Source organism: Salvelinus fontinalis, chromosome 2 (assembly GCF_029448725.1).
Source record: "Salvelinus fontinalis isolate EN_2023a chromosome 2, ASM2944872v1, whole genome shotgun sequence".
In the NCBI taxonomy this organism is placed as follows: domain Eukaryota; kingdom Metazoa; phylum Chordata; class Actinopteri; order Salmoniformes; family Salmonidae; genus Salvelinus; species Salvelinus fontinalis.
The window spans coordinates 10,337,879-10,359,485 of record NC_074666.1 but is presented as its reverse complement, the minus strand read 5'-3'; the positions used below and the strand labels follow the sequence as shown (position 1 = coordinate 10,359,485).

At 40.7% G+C, this 21,607-nt stretch overlaps 1 pseudogene; it reads left to right on the top strand.

The window, feature by feature from the left end:
- The first annotated feature begins 4,298 nt into the window (after positions 1–4,298).
- LOC129833576 (WD repeat-containing protein 36-like) lies at positions 4,299–21,332 on the top strand (annotated as a pseudogene).
- The last annotated feature ends 275 nt before the right edge of the window (positions 21,333–21,607 follow it).

Sequence of the window (21,607 nt, the reverse complement as noted above, 5' to 3'; positions counted from 1 at the left end):
GCGACAAACACTGACACAGGAGACAACCACCCACAACGAACACTGTGAAACAACCTACCTAAATATGACTCTCAATTAGAGGAAAACGCAAAACACCTGCCTCTAATTAAGAGCCATACCAGGCAACCCTTAAACCATCATAGAAACAGAAAACATAGAATGCCCACCCAACCTCACGTCCTGACCAACTAACACATACAACAGACTAACAGAAATAGGCCAGGAACGTGACAGACATGTTGTGGTTGTGTGAGGCTTGGTGCTCACGGAATCAGTAGGCTATTAAACAAACACTCAAACAGACATCAGAAGCAGGATCTGAATTGCAATTTGTACAATATGTTACAAATTACAATTTGTTGTAGCTAATGTTAGGAACTAAGGGGTTAGGGATTAAGGTTAGGGGATGGGGATGGGTTTGCTAACGTGCTAAGTAGTTGCAAAGTAGCTAAAAAGTACTAAGTAGTTGCTATAATGCTAAAGTTGTATGTAATGAGATTTGAAAATGCATCCTTTAGGTTGCTAGAAGTTTTTTTGTATTTTGCCTTATTATATGTAACCATACCAAACTTAACATATCATATTCATTTGAGTGTCCCGGATTTACTTTTACTATGTCAGGTCTGAGACCAGTCTGCTAATTCTAATCTCTAAATCAAAGTGGTTATTTAGTGGTCCTAGTGGTGATCATCATTGTGCCTTGTTATCAGTAACCATAGAAATGACTAAAAAGAGTAAGTTATCAGTTCACCTTTTTGCACAATACATTGGCCATTGTTTTGTTTGGTGACGTCCATTGTTTTGTTTGGTGATGTCCATTCAATTGTTTTGTTTAGTGATGTTGTCAACTATTTGTCATATTGCAAGTCAAGAAACTTGGAATCGTTGCTGTCAGTAAGTAGGACGCACGCACATTTCGTGATTTGACATTACCATTCACAGCAGGACTTCCTGCCTACAGAAATCTACAACATAATACATAGCTATCTCACAAATCTGCCACTGTTTGCTCTTCCCAATGTGGACATGTGTCAAGGAAGGGCATACATCAGAAAGATTTGATTCGGTTGATGTATGTCAGAAGGTTTCCCCACTGTGTATGATGTCATGTCACTGAGTCAAGCTACCTTTTTATTAATTCAGCATTTTTACAATTTCTAATATATAGCTATCAATGTTACCATTTGACAATAGATTTACGGAATGTGTGATATTTTCTAAAGGTAATGCACTTCCAGAGGACATATCATGCCTAGCAGCTGATCGCATACTGGTCTATGTTGCAAATAAGAGAAAAGTAACAGCATTTGCTAGGAACAAAGAGATAAAGTAGCCATTCCTTCACTTATGATGAATAAACACTACATGTCCAAAAGTTTGTGGACACCTGCTCGTCGAACATCTCATTACAAAATCATGGGCATTAATATGGACGGTGCCATGTTGAAAGTCACTGAGCTCTTTAGTAAGGCCATTCTACTGCCAATGTTTGTCTATGGAGATTGCATGGCGGTGTGCTCGACGTTATACACCTTTCAGCAACGGGTGTGGCTGAAATAGCCGAATCCACTAATTTGAGGGGGTGTCCACATACCTTTGTGTGTATAAATATTATATTGAATAGTTTATTTTACTGAAAATTATATTTGAAACTGGTCACTTTTTGCCCTGCTGGAGGTCATTTTGCAGGGCTCTGGCAGTGCACCTCCTTGCACAAAGGCGGAGGTACCGGTCCTGCTGCTTGGTTGTTGCCCTCCTACGGCCTCCTCCACGTCTCCTGATGTACCGGCCTGTCTCCTGGTAGCGCCTGCATGCTCTGGACACTACGCTGACAGACACAGCAAACCTTTTTGCCACAGTTCGCATTGATGTGCCATCCTGGATGAACTGCACTACCTGAGCCACTTGTGTGGGTTGTAGACTCCGTCTCATGCTACCACTAGAGTGAGAGCACCGCCAGCATTCAAAAGTGACCAAAACATCAGCCAGGAAGCATAGGAACTGAGAAGTGGTCTGTGGTCACCACCTGCAGAATCACTCCTGTTTTGGGGGGTGTCTTGCTAATTGCCTATAATTTCCACCTTTTGTCTATTCCATTTGCACAACAGCATGTGAAATTTATTGTCAATCAGTGTTGCTTCCTAAGTGGACAGTTTGATTTCACAGAAGTGTGATTGACTTGGAGTTACATTGTGTTGTTTAAGTGTTCCCTTTATTTTTTTGAGCAGTGTATTTGAAACCCTACTATGCTTAATCCACTAAAATATGTCACATTCAACGTAAAAGTTCTTAACAGCCCGATTAAAAGGAAGAGAGTCTATACATACCTTAAGAAATTAAAGGCTGACATTGTGTTTTTACAAGAACACATCTTACAGCCAGTGAACACAAGAACTTGAAGAGGGAATGGGTAGGACAAGTTTTTGCGTCCTCTTTTAACTCCAAAGCAAGAGGAACTGCCATTTTGATAAGTAGACACATCCCCTTCTGCGTCAGCAACACCATCTCTGATCCCTCTGGCAGGTTTGTTTTGGTGCAGGGGCATATGTTTTCAGAGTCTTGGACCCTATTGAATATCTATGCTCCTAACTTCGATGACCATATGTTTATTCAGAATGTCTTCCTTCAGGTCGCTCAAGCACCACCAGGATGGTTACTGGTTGGAGGAGATTTTAATTTTTGTTTAGATACAGTTCTTGATAGGTCCTCTGATAAACCCTCACTTCTTACCAAAGCCAGCAAGCTCACCATGTCATTCATGAAAGATCTCAATTTACTAGACATCTGGAGACAGTTGCACCCACAGGATAGGGACTACTCTTTTTATTCACACCCACACAAGACACACACACGCATAGATAACTTTTTACTGTCGACACAACTGTTTCATAGAGTGTTAGATGTCGAGTATCTTCCCAGATTGCTTAGTGACCATTCTCCCCTGGTATTATCAATCTCCATTCCTACCAAGGTAAATGGAGCATATAGATGGAGACTAAATTCTACACTCCTAAAGCAACCTGAATTTTGTGCATTCATCAAAGAGCAGATCAATATTTTCACTTTGACAAACAAACCCTCCGCTCCTGACAGTTTCATTCTTTGGGACACATTGAAGGCCTATCTGAGGGGACAGATCATTTCCTATACTAAAGGGCTGAAGAGAAAACACGGTGCGAAACTGAGTGCCCTTGAATCTGAAATCTCAGAGCTAGAGAAAACCTACCAAAGAGGCCCAACTAAAGATCTAAACAGGCTTTTGGTAAATAAAAAACTGAAATATAATATTCGGAACACATATCAAGCTGAGAGGGCCATCACTAAATCAAAACAGCGTTATTACGAGCTTGGAGAGAAAGCACACAAAGTATTGGCATGGCAACTGAAAGCAGAGGAAAGTAAGAGGACAATGAATGCTATAGAAACTCTTACTAATGAGATATCTTTCGACCCTACTGAAATTAATAATACTTTTAAGAAATACTATGAAGACCTCTACACTTCCCAATCAAGCGATGATCTATCAGAGATCGACTCCTTTCTCTCCTCTCTCAACCTCCCATGCCTGTCAGGGGAAGACAGCGAGCGCCTGAGTGAACACTTCTCAGTTCCTGAATTGTTGGAGGCCATTAAATCATTACCTTCTAATAAATCTCCTGGGGAGGATGGCTTCCCTCCAGAGTTCTATAAAGAATTTAGGGAGCTGTTGGTCCCCTACCTTATGGAGGTACTTAAAAAAGCCAGGGAAGACAACTGCTTTCCAGAGTCTTTCTCTCAAGCAGTGATTACTGTAATCCACAAGAAAGGGAAAAATCCACTAAAGTGCGCCTCATATAGACCAATCTCTCTCCTTAACACAGATTGTAAACTGGTCACCAAGATGCTATCTAAGAGACTGGAGTCATGTCTTCCCCTGTTGGTCAACCCAGATCAGACTGGCTTCATAATTAATAGATTGTCCTCCAATAATCTCAGAAGGTTCTTTGATATAATTCACCTTGCTAACAAAAACAAAATACCTAGTGTCGCAGTCTCCCTCGAAGCTGAAAAGGCCTTTGATAGGGTTGAATGGCCATACCTCTTTCGCGTCTTGGAAAAGTTTGGTTTAGGTACCGGGATTGTAAATTTGATAAAATCACTCTACAAATCTCCTAAAGCTAGTATTGCTACCAACGGGATTACTTCCTCCTCTTTCCCTCTCTATAGGGGGAACAGACAAGGTTGCCCAATTAGCCCCCACCTCTTTGCCCTCGCCATCGAACCGTTGGCTGAGGCTATTAGAACGTGCCCTGACATACATGGCTTTGAGGTGGGCCCCCATACCCATAAGTTATCACTCTTTGTGGACGACCTTATCTTATTTCTAACAAACCCAGAACACTCCCTCTCTCACTTGCAGATCCTACTACAGTGTTATAGTTCTTTCTTTGGATATAAGGTCAATTTAGATAAAAGCGAAATCTTACCGTTGTCTGTCTTTGACCATCATACCATCAAGCACAAGTTTCCTTTTAGATGGTCGCCTATGGGCTTCACATATTTGGGCATAATGGTGGATGGTAACCTGAACAACCTCTATAAACTCAATCTGGCCAATTTGTTGCAAAAGGTGGAGGGTGACCTTTGTAAATGGATGGACTTACCTCTCACTCTACTGGGTAGAATCAATGTAATTAAAATGAATGTCCTGCCCAGATTTCTATATCTGTTTCAATCTCTCCCTATCCCTGTTCCCGCAGCATTCTTTTCCTCTCTCGACAAGATGACCAGACGGTTTATCTGGCACAGCAAAACCCCTAGGGTTGGCCTGGATAAACTGACCCTGGATTACAGTCAAGGGGGCTTAAACCTCCCCAATTTTAGAATGTACTACTGGGCAGCACAGTCTAGGTTTCTGGCTCAGAGGTTTGACAAGGGTCCCTCTCCCTCATGGTTGAACATTGAAAAGCTTGAGGTAAATGATGACACTGGGGCAGAATTGTTTTACAAATGGGACAGAAAATCTATAAAAACCATCACAGACAACCCTTTAATCATACATTCTGTCCTGGCATGGTGCAAACTGCATGAGCTGTTCGGACGAGGGGGATTCCTTTCCCCTAAAACCCATTTATGGAACAATAGATTGATTCCTATGTTTTTCCAGAATAGTAACTTTAGACCATGGTCTGATAAGGGGATCACTCTTCTGGAACATTGTTACGAGGAGGGAGTTCTTATGTCTTTTGATCAGCTGAAACAGAAATACTACTTGCCTAACAGGGACTTCTTTAGCTACCTACAACTACAAAACTTTTTTAGGGTGTCTCTCAAGGGACAATGGAACCTACCTAAGATGTCACCTATTGAACAACTCTGCCACGCAGACCAACCACTGTTCAAGACCATTTCCCGTGTTTACGATGCTCTTATGTCAGGACTAACACTGCCTGGGCTAGATAAACCCCGACTTAGATGGGAAAAAGATCTGGGTATTGATCTTGATGAGGGTCTATGGAGTGACCTATGCAGGGATGGTATTACATCCACATTGAACTCCAGATACAGACTGATCCAGTTTAATTTCCTCCATCAGCTCTATATCACCCCATCTAGACTGCACAAGTTCAACCCTGATATCGCCTCCCTATGTTTTAGATGTGGCTCAGATGAAGGAACATTCCTCCATTCCACTTGGCAGTGTTCCAAACTACACGGTTTCTGGCAGGGGGTATGCGATACCATATCCTCAATTCATGGGGTTGCATTCCCTCTAGACCCGGAGGTCTGTCTACTGGGCAACTTTACTAACACCAATCTTAGGCAAAGCCATACTATAAAGCTAACAGAAATATTGCTAGCGATTGCCAAGAAATGTATCGCCTTGAAATGGAAAATGGATTCCCCCCTGCCAGTTGCAATGTGGCTATCAGAAGTTAATAGTTGTATCCCACTGGAGAAAATTACTTACCGCTTGAGGAATAAGTTAAATACATTTTACAGAATTTGGCAACCTTTTATTGACTATATGGAGAATCTCCCCCCACATCACATTGAATGAATCTCTATATTATCCTTATATAATGTTTCACACGTAACGTATAATATGTAGCCTACGGCAGTGTCTCATTATAATTTTTTTTTTATTGTATGTCTGTATATATAATTATAATGTTTTCTTTTTTCTTTCTTTGTTATGCTCATCTGTTATTGTCACTCTGTCATATTGTTGTCTAATATCTTTTCACGTTTGTCTTGAATGTTGTTAATTGGAAAATGCAAAAATAAAATTAAAATTTAAAAAAAGAACCGTGCTCTCAACGTCCACGCTACGGTAGCTAAATACATTACTGGTCATGTACAGTTTGTTTTGGTGTAAAATTAACCCAAATCATTTGGTAAAGATCGTTTATTACACAGAAACAAACATAATATACATGCTAGTTATGTTGTTAAAAGCTGTGTTTTCTCCCCTCAGTCAGTAGGTATCACATCATATGGTAACTTTGTAGTGGTAGGACTCTCATCTGGACACATTGACGTTTACAACATGCAGTCCGGCATGCATAGAGGTCAATATGGAGAGGACAAGGGTAATTACCCCCGTAAAGACAATTGCTTGTGTATATTTAGCTCATGATTTCTGATATAGATTCAGCTTAATTTGTCCTATCTCTGACTCTGTAGCTCACAAGGGGCCGGTGCGCGGCGTTTCCGTGGATGGACTTAATCAGCTGATCGTCAGTGCCGGGGCTGACAAACTGGTCAAGATCTGGAAGTTCAAATCTAGGAAGCTGGTCCACTCCATTGACCTTGGCACCTCGCCCGCCTCCACACACCTGCACCGGTACAGGTAATGGTCAGATAACACCACAGGAGAAAAATAGCACTTATTTGACTGCATTGCTTCCAACTTCAAGGGATAGTGTAGGATTTGGCAGTCAAGCCCATTTTCTAATTTCCCAGAGTCAGACGAACCCATGGAGACCTTCTTTAACCTGGTAACCTACCTAAATGATTACCGCCCCGTGGCACTCACGTCGGTAGCCATGAAGTGCTTTGAAATGCTGGTCATGGCTCACATCAACAGCATCCTCCCGGACACCCTAGACCCACTCCAATTCGCATACCACCCCAACAGATTCACAGATGACGCCATCTCAATCGCACTCCACACTGCCCTTTCTCACCAGGACAAAAGGAGCACCTTTGTGAGAATACAGCTCAGCGTTCAACACCATAGCTTAGTGATGAGCTTCGAGGACACTAAGGACTCTGGGACTAAACACCTACCTCTGCAACTGGATCCTGCACCTTCTGACGGGCTGCCCCCAGGTGGTAAGAGGAGAAGGCAACAACACGTCTGCCACGCTGATCCTTAACACTGGGGCCCCTCAGGGGTGTGTACTTAGTCCCCTCCTGTATTCCCTGTTCACCCACGACTGCATGGCCAAACACGACTCCAACACAATCATTAAGTTTGCTGACGACACAACAGTGGTAGGCCTGATCACTGACAACGTGTGGTGCCAGAACTGTCAGTGTGGTGCCAGGACAACAACCTCTCCCTCAATATGAGCAAGACAAAGGAGCTGATCGTGGACTATGGGAAAAGGTGGGCCGAACAGGCCCCCATTAATATCGACAGGGCTGTAGTGGAGCGTGTCGAGAGTTTCAAGTTCCTTGGTGTCCACATCATCAACAAACTACTATGGTCCAAACACACCAAGACAGTCGTGAAGAGGGCACGACAAAACCTTTTCCCCCTCAGGAGACTGAAAAGATTTGGCATGGCGCATGTGAACATTTTTATTTGATTTATGTCTGTGTGTCCAGTATGAAGGAAGCTAGCGGTAGTTTTGCAAGCCTTTTCTAACTAGTGTTAGCGCATGACTTCTGGTTAGCGTTGGCTCACGAAACTACATCGAACTTCCTTCATAATGGACTCAGAGACAGAAAAATTGTATTAATCTGTTGCTGGGGAAGGAGATAAAGGGATTAATTGACAGCACTATTCCTTTAACTTTATACACTGATTTGTTTCACTTGGTTATCACATAGCAGTAGACTAGTGTCTGATTGCAGTCTTTCCTTGCCCTGGTATAGTAGTATGCTGGCCATCGCTCTGGATGACTTCACGCTGAATGTTCTGGACGTGGAGACCAAGAGGATTGTTCGCAAGCACCCTGGCCATCGAGGACAGGTCAATGACATGGTGAGTCCTTATCTCCATCTCTTTTGAGGGTAGCGGGTAGAGGGTTGAGGGTAGCGGGTTGAGGGTAGCGGGTTGAGGGTAGGGGGTTGAGGGTAGGGGGTTGAGGGTAGCGGGTTGAGGGTAGGGGGTTGAGGGTAGCGGGTTGAGGGTAGGGGGTTGAGGGTAGCGGGTTGAGGGTAGCGGGTTGAGGGTAGCGGGTTGAGGGTAGGGGGTTGAGGGTAGGGGGTTGAGGGTAGAGGGTTGAGGGTAGCGGGTTGAGGGTAGCGGGTTGAGGGTAGCGGGTTGAGGGTAGCGGGTTGAGGGTAGGGGGTTGAGGGTAGTTGAGGGTAGAGGGTTGAGGGTAGCGGGTTGAGGGTAGCGGGTTGAGGGTAGGGGGTTGAGGGTAGCGGGTTGAGGATAGAGGGTTGAGGATAGAGGGTTGAGGATAGAGGGTTAAGGGTAGGGAATAGGGTTTGTTTCTGGTCCGGGCCCTTACACTTTACTGATGTAAAGTGATGTCACCAGCCCTGCTTTGTCATTTCCTCTCCCCACAAACTGAGATCGATGAGATGACCTTTGTCCAAAGATTTCTCAGGCCATCTTCGTTTCACTTTATCATAAATTGAGTGTATCAATTAATGTAATCGCTTTCAAGTGCTTTCCAGTGGAAACTCCCTCTCAGCCTTCAGTCATTGACTTGATTTCTCTTCTTTTTCTTAGCCTGGTGGACTGCTTCTTGGTAGACTCGGCTGCAGTCAGTCTCACCATGTCACCAACTGGGGACTTTCTGTCCTCCTCCCATGTCGACAGCTTGAGGATATACTTATGGTAAGAGTCACCGCCACATCAAGGAAAGATGGGGTGTGGGAGTCAAAATCATTCTCAGGTTATGTCATTATTAGGGAACGGGCAGATTTAATGTTCACACTCATATAGGCACTCATCTTATCACATCTCGACTTATTTAAACTGCAAACAAGAATTAGCTGATACAGGAAAAATCTTGATTAGCAAAGTCTTTTGAACAAATGTGACTCAGCAAATTAGTGTTAATATTGTCAATTTGATATCTCAAAAGATATGTGTTGGAGTACATGCTGTAGCAGTATGAGAAGTTATTGGTAGTATTCAGTAGTACAATTCAGTGTTATGAAAATCAAGTAGGTTAGTAATATTTACTATTATTCTTGAGTATTCTATGTTGTGTGTTTCCAGGTCCAACAACACGCTGTGCAGTATGGTATCACTGCGCCCTCTGCCTTCAGACTACGAGCCCACTGTGATCATGCTGTCAGGAACCTGTCCCAACCAAGGTAACTACTGAACAGCCACTGTGAGCCCATGGAGCACTTACTCTGTACCCAGCACAGGGGCCAGAAAGCCCCCACACCATCTGGACTGGCACATGTAACAGTGGTATCAGCCAATTATTCAAGCATTGATAATGAAAGATATTCAATATGGAGGAAGTGTGTCCTTGATTTTATAGGTACTTGTAACGGTCCTTTTGACTAGATATTGTGGTAGCAGTATTACAAGAGGATGTTATATTTACGCACCAAATGGTTGTTTTATTTAATAGAGTAAGGTTCTTAGGACTCTCTTCTTTCTGAGCTAACTGAGAGAAGTCTTTATGGAGCTTGGGTTGGCAACTGATTAAGCGATGGCTTGGTGATAAAAAAAAACTACAGCTGGCGTTCCATAGATCAGATGTGGTGGGTGTCACCGAGATAGCATGGAGGAACAGAACAAAGGCCACAGTATTCCTAATTATCCTGTCATCTGGGAGACAACAGCAGAGGCAGATGACCAGACGATGAACCCAAAGTGGCTTATGGTGCACCCAATCTATATGGGTCGGGGGGTTGAACCAGCTATGACTGAGCAATCTTGGTATCAGGTATATAAGGAACAGTATGGTCTGTAAAAGGGTAGGCTCTCGGCCCAACAGTCAAGACAGTTGAATCGATATTGAATAAAGATGATTGTTTGAAGAAATGACCAAGTCTCTCTCACTTGAATAGAATGTTCCACCACAATATTTATGGAGGAAAACAATACTGTGCCATAATCAGTGTGCCAAAGTACATTCAAACACAATTTTTGAAATGACCTCTCAAGAACTTGAACAATATTTCATGGCATTTGATGGTATCAGGTTGTATTTTTAGGTTGCGTTTTGTTTTTCTGCAGATGGAGAGGAAGATGATGATCTCAACTCTGAGGTGATACAGAGCAACTGGACCAGCAGCTGGTCACTCTCTCTCTGCTGCCCGACTCTCTCTGGAAGAACCTGTACCACCTCGACATCATCAAGATGAGCATGCCACTTGTGGTTGTCTGTGGAGAAAAACGTGTCACTGACTGGGTATTAAGTCCTGTTTGTCTGTGGAGAAAAATGTGTCACTGACTGGGTATTAAGTCCTGTTTGTCTGTGGAGAAAAACGTGTCACTGACTGGGTATTAAGTCCTGTTTGTCTGTGGAGAAAAACGTGTCACTGACTGGGTATTAAGTCCTGTTTGTCTGTGGAGAAAAATGTATCACTGACTGGGTATTAAGTCCTGTTTGTCTGTGGAGAAAAACGTGTCACTGACTGGGTATTAAGTCCTGTTTGTCTGTGCGACTCACGGCTGTCTTAGCTTTCTGAGCTAAATCCAAGGCATCGTCTCCTTACACATGCACAATGACAGACGACACGTCTTCATAACCACTCTACTCGTCTTTTCTTTATTTTTTTGGACTAAAATTAGATTGTTGTTTTCCCTGTTCTTATATAGAAAAGGAACAAACCCAATGAGCCCCCCAAGGTTCTGAAGGCTGCCCCCTTCTTCATGCACACCATTCCAGGATTGATACCACAGTTTGCCCCTTCTGAAGGCTCCAAACAGCAAGAACAGGTGAGAGATGTTGGCTACTGATAATTAACAGAACTCTATGAAAAGACCCTAAAATCACAATACTGTGTATGGAAATAAAATATTATAACACTGTATAAGTTAAGAAAGATTGTTTGCTCTTCATATTACTGTATGTTTAAAAAAAAAATCATTGAATATTCGAAACATACAATATACTTGCAGTGAAGCCACTCAACAACTACATCATACCAGTCATCCAACAGATTCCCATTCAGAGCGACACACAGAAGCATCCAGGGTCAATGCCCTGCTCAAGGGCATGTTGACCGATCTACCACCAGGCCAAAAAACGTGAACCCGAACCCTCCAAGAAGCCCCCCGAGCCCCCCACCCCGACACACACAGTTCCCCAATAGCTGTCCCTGAACCATTCGAGACCCCTCCCACAGTCCCCCCCAGGAAGAAAAATTTAAAATACAATTAATTCCATACCCACCCCCAAGAACCCCCCCCCAATGCACCAACAACCAAGAGAATGAACTAAAGAGATAAAAGACAGAAGAAAACAGCAAACAACAATGCAAACATTTTTTTGAAAAATAATAATACATTTAAAACAAAGGACATGCAATGTATGCCCTAGGACCATACGTCAGTACTACCGGGCATGTTGACTCCTTGCTGTCCCCAGTCCACCTGGCCTTGCTGCTATTCCAGTTTCAACTGTTCTGCCTGCGGTTATGGAACCGCCACCTGTCCCAGACCTGCTGTTTTCAACTCTTAATGATCGGCTATGAAAAGCCAACTGAAAATTATTCATGATTATTATTTGACCATGCTTGTCACTTGTGAACATTTTGAACATCTTGGCATTGTTCTGTTATAATCTCCACCTGGCACAGCCAGAAGAGGACTGGCCACCCCTCATAGCCTGGTTCCTCCCTAGGTTTCTTCCTAGGTTTTGGCCTTTCTATGGAGTTTTTCCTAGCCACCGTGCTTCTACACCTGCATTGCTTGCTGTTTGGGGGTTTAGGCTGGGTTTCTGTACAGCACTTCGAGATATTAGCTGATGTACGAAGGGCTATATAAAATAAACTTGATTGATTGATTGATTGACATCAAGGACAACTAAAATCCTAACAGCAATGCCAACTGTATATGTTTGTGTGCATGTCTGGCACTATTACATATATTTGTGTGTTCTTGTATGTGTTTATTTGAATGAGAGTGTGTGTATATGCGTGTACAAACACCTGCACGGCATCAGCCTCAGGCAAACCGGCATTAGTTGTAAAAACACTGCCACTTAGTGACATTCAAATGTACTTTTTAATGTTTTTTAAAAACTTTTTTTTTGTTAACCTATCTTTGACCATCATTCTATCTCTCACACAGCAACTCCACTCTCACTTGTCTCCAATTCCACATCCCAACCCTCAGCTTACCTCAGCCCATCCCATCTATCTCTGCTGGCCACCCTCAGCTTCCCTCAGCCCATCCCATCTATCTCTGCTGGCCACCCACTTCGTGTTTCTACGCAACACATATCTTTCAACTATGCTGTGATGTTTAACGTACAATTTCAATCTATCTAATTCAATAGAATCCACAGATTGCGAGTTGAAGATAAATTATTTTACTAAGACTATTAGTAATTGACTGACCGTGCTTCTACACCTGCATTGCTTGCTGTTTGGGGTTTTAGGCTGGGTTTCTGTACAGCACTTCGAGATATTAGCTGATGTACGAAGGGCTATATAAAATAAACTTGATTGATTGACCCGATCTCTCCAGATCTCCTAACAGTACTATTTCTAGGGTCAATTTTAGATCAATGCTATGCATTTTCAGCCATTCCTGAACCTGAGAGCAGAAACAGGCTACCTGAGGGCAATACCAAAATAAATGGTCTATTGATTCTGTATCCTCACAACAAAATCTGCAGCTTCGATGATTTTATGCCCCAAATATTCAACATTTCAACATTTTGTTGGTGGCAAGAATTCTATATAATAATTTTAGCTGAAAAGCACGAAGTCTTGAATCTTGCGTTGTTTTATATGTCAACTCATACCATGGAATCAGTACATAAAATCTCTAACCAACTATTTTGCAATCTGTATGGCACAGCTGTCAACATCCTGGTCCTCAAATGAAACTGGTATACTTTCCTATTTATGCCATTTTTATTCCTCTGACAGTTTAGATCCTTTATATTGGGCAGACAGACCAGTTCCCTACCTCCTCCCGCTGCCACCCGCCTCCTCCATTTTCGGGGCAATGCTGTAATCAATTGGTTGTACTCTTGGATTGAGCAGGCCTTTCCGTACAATTCTGATAACTCCATGAAGGACATAACTCTACCATGCCAATTTACAATATAATTTAAGAACAAAATACCCGTTTCAAACATCTTTCCCATAAATACAGGTATTTTATCAACCAGCACATTTGAGTTCAGCCATAATATTTGTTCTAATATTTGTTCTATCTTTTCAGGGGGATGAAATTGAAATTGTAGCTCTGCAATGCTTGTTTGAAAAAGAGAGATACTTTTTTCAAAGTATCATTTTCAATTAATCGAAAATGAGACATGGCAATCTGCACAAAGGCAAGAAGGCCATTTTTAAACAATGGATGAGCTTTTCTTAGTAATCTACTTGCGAACCATTTAGGGTTCAAATAAAACTTTTGAATGAGTGAAGCTTTTAGAGGTTTAGTACTTTTATATTTAATAATTTCAACCCACCCAATTCATATTCATTATAGAGATAGGCACGTTTTATTTTGTCTGGTTTAGCGTGCCGGATAAAGCGAGATATTTTTTGCTCATATGATTTGAAAAACGAATCATCAGGAGTAGGCAGCGCCATAAGTAAGTGAGTAAACTTGAGATATGACCAAGGAGTTAATCAGGGCATATACAGTGAGGAGAACAAGTATTTGATACACTGCCGATTTTGCAGGTTTTCCTACTTACGAAGCATGTAGAGGTCTGTAATTTTTATCATAGGTACACTTCAAATGTGAGAGACGGAATCTAAAACAAAATCCAGAAAATCAAATTGTATGATTTTTAAGTAATTTATTTGCATTTTATTGCATGACATAAGTATTTGATACATCCGAAAAGCAGAACTTAATATTTGGTACAGAAACCTTTGTTTGGAATTACAGAGATCATACGTTTCCGGTAGTTCTTGACCAGGTTTGCACACACTGCAGCAGGGATTTTGGCCCACTCCTCCATACAGACCTTCTCCAGATCCTTCAGGTTTCGGGGCTGTCGCTGGGCAATACGGACTTTCAGCTCCCTCCAAAGATTTTCTATTGGGTTCAGGTCTGGAGACTGGCTAGGCCACGCCAGGACCTTGAGATGCTTCTTACGGAGCCACTCCTTAGTTTCCCTGGCTGTGTGTTTCGGGTCGTTGTCATGCTGGAAGACTCAGCCACGACCCATCTTCAATGCTCTTACTGAGGGAAGGAGGTTGTTGGCCAAGATCTCGCGATACATGGCCCCATCCATCCTCTCCTCAATACTGTGCAGTCATCCTGTCCCCTTTGCAGAAAAGCATCCCCAAAGAATGATGTTTCCACCTCCATGCTTCACGGTTGGGATGGTGTTCTTGGGGTTGTACTCATCCTTCTTCTTCCTCCAAACACGGCGAGTGGAGTTTAGACCAAAAAGCTCTATTTTTGTCTCATCAGACCACATGACCTTCTCCCATTCCTCCTCTGGATCATCCAGATGGTCATTGGCAAACTTCAGACGGGCCTGGTCATGGCTTGAGCAGGGGGACCTTGCGTGCGCTGCAGGATTTTAATCCTTGACGGCGTAGTGTGTTACTAATGGTTTTCTTTGAGACTGTGGTCCCAGCTCTCTTCAGGTCATTGACCAGGTCCTGTCGTGTAGTTCTGGGCTGATCCCTCACCTTCCTCATGATAATTTATGCCCCACGAGGTGAGATCTTGCATGGAGCCCCAGACCGAGGGTGATTGACCGTGATCTTGAACTTCTTCCATTTTCTAATAATTGCGCCAACAGTTGTTGCCTTCTCACCAAGCTGCTTGCCTATTGTTCTGTAGCCCATCCCAGCCTTGTGCAGGTCTACAATTTTATCCCTGATGTCCTTACACAGCTCTCTGGTCTTGGCCATTGTGGAGAGGTTGGAGTCTGTTTGATTGAGTGTGTGGACAGGTGTCTTTTATACAGGTAACGAGTTCAAACAGGTGCAGTTAATACAGGTAATGAGTGGAAAACAGGAGGGCTTCTAAAAGAAAAACTAACAGGTCTGTGAGAGCCGGAATTGTTACTGGTTGGTAGGTGATCAAATACTTATGTCATGCAATAAAATGCAAATTAATTACTTAAAAATTATACAATGTGATTTTCTGGATGTTTCTTTTAGATTCCGTCTCTCACAGTTGAAGCGTACCTATGATAAAAAATTACAGACCTCTACATGCTTTGTAAGTAGGAAAACCTGCAAACCGGCAGTGTATCAAATACTTGTTCTCCCCACTGTACCTCTACTGGTATGCCATCAAACCTTGGGGTTTTTCCAGACTGAAAGGATTTAATAGCCTTAAAAAGTTCTTCCTCTGTAATTTAGCCTTCGCACTGATCTTTCTGTACATTTGTTAATTTTCAATTTTTTTATATTATTTGGAAAGAATTCCTTATCATAAATCTTCATTCAGTGGGAATGAATGAGACGGAAAAGAGAACATCTGCCTAAAAATAATTAGCTTCCTCTTTTAAAATATAATTTGGAGAATCATAGATGACTCCGTCTTCAGTAACGAGTTTCTGCAAATTATTTTTGTTAGTGTTCCTATATTGGAGATTCAGGAAGAATTTTTGTGCATTTTTCTCCATATTCCATCCAGTTTGCTTTATTTTTGTAATAGATTGCATTAGATTGTTCTTGAATAAGTTCCTCAAGTTCTTTTTGTTTTTCCTCTAACTTATTTTGTATCTCTGTAGTATCGATTTTATTGCTATCTACCAGTACTATTAGTTCATGGATTTCCCTTGTTAGTCTTCTCTTTAGCCAGAAACTGCTTTTTAATTATTGATGAATATTGAATTGAATGACCACTGAAGGTACATTTAAAGGTATCCCAAACAGTAAGGGGATTTACTGAACCTATATTATACTGGAAAAATTCAGTTATAAATTATTTTGTCTTAGTTAAAAATAAGTTGTCCTCCGGTAAACTTTGATTAAATTTCCAATATCCCCGTCCACGTGGAAAATCTATAAAAGAGTTATGTGAAAGCCAATTAGATGATGATCCGATCGCATTCTGTCTCCTATTAAAACTTTTTTAACCTTTGATGCAAGAGAGACAAGAAAGTAGTCAAGACGACTAGCTTGATTAAGTCTCCTCCATGTATATCTCACTAGGTTGGGGTTTTTTAGTCTTGAAATATCCACTATTTCTAATGTGTCCATAATATTTGTGATTTCCTTAAGGGCATGGTGATGATAGTTTGTAGAGTGATTACCTTTATGGCCCATTGAGGTACTTAACACTGTGTTGTAGTCTCCTACCATAGTGATTAGATCATGTGTTGCCTGTAAGTTCAATAAATTGGTATAAATGTTTTCGAAGAAGTGTGGATCAGCCTGATTTGGACCATATAGATTAATGAGCCAAATCTCTTTTTCGTTCGCTTTCATTTTCAAAAGGATCCACCTTCCTTGCGAATCCTTCCTGACTATTTGCACCTTCAGATCAACATTTTTGTTAATTAATATCATCACACCCTTTGAGTTCCTTTGTCCATGACAGAATATTATTTCACCACCCCATTCCTTTTTCCACACAACTTCATCTAAGGATGTAGAGTGAGATTCCTGTAAAAAGTATATGTTATTCCCTTTCTCTTAGCCATGTAAAGACTGGTCTTCTTTTTTTATAATCTGCTAAACCGTTACAATTATAAGTGGCTGTACTTATTTCATCCCTTACCATAACTAGATACTATTCTCAGTCTAAATTGACCATAATTAGTGCTTGTAAAGTTACTGACATCAGAGCTATAATGACGGTCAAAATTAGAGCTTTCAAATGTCTGATATTTAGAATTCAAGAAATAGGTTCTAGCGATATTTGTTTTATTCCCTTGCCTGTTTGCCTGTGAGCCAATGTCACAGATGTTAGAAAATTGAGACAAGATATTATGTGTGTAGCAAATCTGAGTACTGTATGTTATTTGGGTTCAATAATGTGTATTTTGTTTACTTTTTGCACAGTCAAAGATTGTGAATTTTGGAGTCCTGGCACAGAAGTCTGCTTTCTACCAACAGCTAGAATCTGCCACACTCTGCAACAAATGTACGTTTGAATCTCACTTAGCTAGCAATTACTCACAGTAGTTGTATATGTATTTATGTAAAAAAAAAGAAATAGGGACCACAATGGAAATAAGTCCCCGACTTTATTGTGCAATCCTGGTCACGTTTTAGAAAATCTTTATTCAGTGTCTATATATGTATTTATTTATTTTGTGTTGACAAAATCAATCAAACGTCTTGCAAGTCTGAATATCACTTTGTGAAGATTTATTCACAGCACCTCTTGCAAGCATAGAAATTCCTCTCACCCCAAATCACTTCTAAGGCCATAAAAACTGAAGAATGTCTTTTAGAATCTCAATACTTGAACCTACTGCTAAATCCGATGTCAAGTTATTAGCATGTGTAGTAACTAGAGGATGTTTTGGCACACTTTTACTCTGCTGATACCTCAGGTCAATACAAATACAACGAGTCATAATCCATCCTCATTGTTTCTTCCAGATGATGGCCCTGTGGGGATGCTGAAAGAGATGGGTCCGTCTGGTATTGATGCTGAGCTCCGAGGTCTGGACCCTGATGAAGTCGGATGTCTCCAACTTTCTGAAGATGGTGGCCAGCATGCTGAACTCCAAGAGGGACTTTGATCTGGCACAGGCCTACCTGGCACTCTTCCTGAAGGTAACCATATCAATATTCTAGTCACCAACACTGTAGCTATGTTAATAAGCTGCTGTTATCTGTGTTATAACACTGTTATTATTGATTTAATTGACATGTTGAGCTTTTATTGTTACACATGAGTTCAATGATGTTATTACTCTAGTAATTATAGCGTCACTACACAGGAATAATAGCAGCTTAATGTTAAATGATATCAACGATGTCACTAGAGGAAGAGGGAAATCTATTTTCTGTTGCATTGACTGTCACCAACTTACATCTGCAACCAGCAGATGGAGTCAGAACATTGGAAATAAATTAAATAAAAAAATTGTGATACACAATTCAATCAAAACCAATGACCACATTTCTAGAAGTCAAATAAAAAGTAAATGTTTTATTAAGAAAACATGTTTGACTTGATATGTAGTTCTGTTTCACTCTTAAACTGAGCTCAGTTTTGTTGAGTACCTGAATTCAAATTGTATCTTTACAGAACATGAACAATGTGTTTTTGACTTCACAGCACCACAGACACACTTTGTTTCAAAGGTTCATAACGTGTTTGTCTATGTAGGTATGTGTATGTATATATGTGTATATGTATGCATACGTGAATGGATATATATATTTACCCCAAAAAATATGGGGGATTGGAAATGATGCAGACAATTACATTGGAAGCAACATTCTTTCCGCAATATTAAGCTGATCCACCCCCCCAAGAAAAAAAAAAGAAAAGAAAAAGAAAAAAAAGGTTCATAACGTGTGTATTTCCTGTATGGTTTGTCTTACTTCTGAGTTTCCTTCACCAACTCCGTATAGTTTCTCTCTCGCTCTCTCTCTAGCTGCATCTCAGACTGATCACCCAGGAACCAGAGCTCACGGAGGAGGCATCTAGAGTATCTGAGAAACTGGAGGAGATGTGGACATCCATGCAGACACTTTTCAATCAGAGCCTGTGTTTGCTGTCATACACCAAGAGTGCACTGCTTTGAAGTGTGCCTCTCCCAACCAACCCTCTTTCATTTTTCTTTTATTTATGTCGTTTTTCACACCGATCTATGTATAGATCTCTATACAGCATTGTGGACTATAGTTTCACTCTTGATGCAAGAGAAGTTGGCCACATTTTATATGATATATTATGTGCTCTAATGCTTTTGTAATGGTCTAGAATATGATGTTCAATGAAATCGTGATTGACCAAAACCTGATGTAACTACCTTTTTTAAAATAGACATGATTGTTATCATTGTATTACTCCAGATTGTTTTCACTTTACGTTATTACCCTAATACAATTTGATGTTCATTGGTTCAGCATGAGTTACAACATTTTAAGATGTTCCCTGCTGTCTCGATGGTACACAGCATAGTAATGAGGATTATACAGAGGACAAAATAGATGTGTACATGTACTGTACTCCATAGACAAATCGGATACATCAATATATTTTCACAGTCCTGTTGGGGATTATAGTTTTTATCTCACAACGACAGAGCAGGTAGTGGATCAGATGGTGTCTGTGAGTCCCCGTCTGTAGCTAGGCTTTGCTGGAGTCCTAGAGGATGACCAGCTATGCCGGGTTTGGGCTTGGGACAGAGGGTTAGACAAGCCCTTCATTTGAATGTGTTTCGATGGTAAGGAAGATAAAACAGTTAACTATTTTATGTATTACATTACATTTTCAACATTTTGTTTTGTTACAGCCTGAACATTGTGTCTCTGCCCTACACACAATACCCCATAATGTGGAATTATGTTTTTAGACGTTTTTACAAATTAATAAAAAATGAAAAGCTGAAATGTCTTGAGTCAATAAGTGTTCAACCCCTTTGTTATGGCAAGCCTAAATATGTTCAGGAGTAAAAATGTAATTAACAAGTCACAAGTTGCATCGATTTCTCTGTGTGCAATAATGGTACTTTTTGAATCACTACCTAATTTCTATACCACACACACAATTATCTGAAAGGTCCCTCATTTGAGCAGTGAATTTTAAACACCGGTTCAACCACAAAGACCAGCAAGGTTTTCCAATGCCTTGCAAGGAAGGGCACCTATTGGCAGATGGGTAAAAATGAAGAAAGCATTCATTAATAATGGCCGGAACAGAGCAAATGGAATGTCATCAAACACCTGGGAACTGTGTTTGATGTATTTGATACCATTCCGCTCCACTCATTACCACGAGCCCATTCTCCCCAATTAAGGTACCACCAACCTCCTGTGGTATCAATACACCCATTCACTACAAAGATGGGTGTCCTTCCTAACTCAGTTCCCGAAGAGGAAGGAAACAGCTCAGGAATTTCACGAAGACGCCAATGATGACTTTAAAACAGTTAGAGTTGAATTGCTGTGATATGAGAAAACAGGATGGATCAGCAACTTTGTAGTTACTCCACAATACTAACCAAAATGACAGAGTGAAAATAAGTAAGCCTGTACAAAATATCAATATTCCAAAACATGCATCCTGTTTGCAGTTAGGCACTAAGTAAAACTGCAAAGAAATTTACTTTATGTCCTTGAATACAAAACCTTCTATTTGTGGCAAATCCAACATCACTGATTACCAGTCTTAATTTTTTTCAAGCGTGGTGGTGGCTGCATCATGTTATGGGTATGCTTGCTATCGGCAAGGACTACAGAGTTTTTTTAGGATAAAAATAAACAATGGAGCTAAGCACAGGCAAAATCCTATAAAACTTGGTTCTGTTTGCTTTCCAAAAGACAGACAAATTCACCTTTCAGCAGGACAATAACCTAAAACACAAGGCGAAATAGTAGCTTGCCAAGACTACATTAAATGTTCCTGAGTGGCCTAGTTAGTTTGGACTTAAATCAGCTTGAAAATCTATGGCAAGACTCGAAAATGGCTATCTAGCAACGATCAACAACCAACTTGACAGAGATTGAAGAATTGTAGAAGAATAATGTGAACATGTTGTACAAACCAGATGTGCAAAGCTCTTAGAGACTTACCCAGAAAGACTCACAGTTGTAGGTGATTCTAACATGTATTGAATCGGGTGTGAATACTTATGTAAATTAGATATATTTAATTTTCAATAAATATGCAAACATTTCAAAAACATGTTTTCACTTTTCCATTATGAGGTATTGTGTGTAGATGAGTGAGATGTTTTTATTTGTATTAATCTATTTTAAATTCAGGCTGTAACATGTGGAATAAGTCTAGGTGTATGAATACTTTCTGAAGGCACTGTACCTACATCTTACTCAGATGTCTTGCATCTTCAACAAATATGAAAGTGATATCATTGAAAGATAAGAATGTTATTTACTGAGCATCAATTGCATTCCTGTTATTTGTCAGTATTAATTCTTTTAAAAAGACAAATAAAAATATTTCCTGTTTATTGTAGGGCTGGAAAATCTGTATTTGATTTTTTTTATTTGGCCCTCAATATACAAATTTTTGTGGAAATAATTACGGTATAATTAAATAATTCAAATAGTATTTATGTGTCATAAAAAGCACCACAATGATTATGGTAACAAACATTACGTACTTGATTGTGACCTCAGGTAAAGATAACTACAATGTTTTCGGATGTTACCGCGGCGGCAGTAAGAC